The following is a 1,639-nucleotide window of genomic DNA, read 5'->3' as shown; positions in this document are numbered from 1 at the left end:
ATTTTTTTTATTGTTTTTGGCTTATGCCAAGACTTTTTCTCTGTATGAACCCAAACTGTTAATATTTGTTGGTTCTTGAGGGGCAGTAACTCAAAAGAGAATTCAGCATTAATTAATCAATACTGTTATTGACATGCAAAAACATAATCTGCTTTCAATATAAATTTCCCTAGTTTTTGAAACTTGGCATATGAATGCATGCATCATTATTCTCTGAACTTAATAAAGGCAATTCAAAGGGAAAAAAAGGGGTTACTGATGGAGGTTCAAGTTATCTTTGCCCTTTCCCTTGCCATTTTCTTCTTCAATGGTAAATAATTTCCCCTTCTTTTTCCTTCCATACTTAAATTTTGTTTGAATTTTCTGTTTTAAAAATTTTTAATTTTTATTGCAGAGGCTCAATCATCTACATTCACGTTTAAAAACAACTGCCCGTACAGGTGTGGCCTGGAATTCTAACAGGTGCAGGTCCTCAATTATCCTCAACCGGTTTCGAGTTAGCCACACAAGCTTCACTGAACTTAAACGTTCCACCGCCATGGTCCGGCCGTTTTTGGGGTCGAACTCATTGCGTCACTACTGACAGTAAGTTCCAATGCGCCACCGCCGACTGTGGTTCTGGTCAGATTACATGCAATGGCGGTGGTGCAATCCCACCAGCATCTTTGATAGAGTTCACCTTGGCACCAAACAATGGAAAAGATTTTTATGATATTAGCCTCGTCGATGGCTTTAACTTGCCACTTTCAGTCACCCCACATGGCAGATTATTAGGTTGCAACACCACGAGTTGCGCTGCCGATGTCAACACAGTTTGTCCCTCGGAATTGCAAGTTAAGGGATTGGGAGGAGGTGTTATCGCCTGCAAGTGCGCGTGTTTGGCGTTTAAGCAGCCGCAATATTGCTGCACCAGTGCTTAGAATTCCCCGGCGACGTGCCAGCCGACGAAATATTCAAAGATTTTTAAGAGTCAATGTCCTCAGGCTTATAGTTATGCTTATGATGATAAAACTAGTACGTTTACCTGCACTGGCGGAGCAAATTATCTTGTAACTTTCTGTCCTTGAGTTTTCTTTCTCCATATTAATTTCTAGTTCATCTTTGATAGATTTTTTATGAGACTGTAATTGATTGATTGATTGATTATAATGTTTTTTAAGAATGTATTATATGTTGATTATTTTTAAAAAACGTTTTCGGTGCTATATAGTTATATAGCTCACACGCAATGCTATCAGGTTTGATAATAAAAGGATGCTACTTTCTAGATTATGTAAGACGGTCAAGAGATATTGTTTTGGTCTCCTCCACTTGGCTGCCTGAAAGTTAACGTGGATGGCAGGTTAGGGGCAAGCCGGGTGATGTTGAGTGTGGTGGCATCCATCTGAGCGATATCATTGGTTTTTTTTTTCTCAGGCCTTCTAAGGTTCCCTTTAGAGTACATTCTCTTTTATTCTTTCTCATTGATACTAAAATAGCTTTTGGATGACAATGGTGAAATTACTTCACCGTATCACTTTTTCATTTTCACTGTAACATTGATCTTTAGTGGGTGAAAACAGCTTCCAATGGAAGGGTTTCCTTTAGGCTCGTAAAAAAAAGCCATAATTAAAAAATAAAAAAATTTAATTGAGCTTTT

At 38.3% G+C, this 1,639-nt stretch overlaps 1 pseudogene; it reads left to right on the top strand.

Moving 5' to 3' along the window:
* Positions 1–258: 258 nt before the first annotated feature.
* On the top strand, positions 259–1,067 carry LOC107921610 (thaumatin-like protein 1; annotated as a pseudogene).
* Positions 1,068–1,639: the final 572 nt, after the last annotated feature.

Source organism: Gossypium hirsutum, chromosome D01, assembly GCF_007990345.1.
Source record: "Gossypium hirsutum isolate 1008001.06 chromosome D01, Gossypium_hirsutum_v2.1, whole genome shotgun sequence".
Lineage (NCBI taxonomy): Eukaryota > Viridiplantae > Streptophyta > Magnoliopsida > Malvales > Malvaceae > Gossypium > Gossypium hirsutum.
This window is presented reverse-complemented; position numbering and strand designations above follow the sequence as displayed.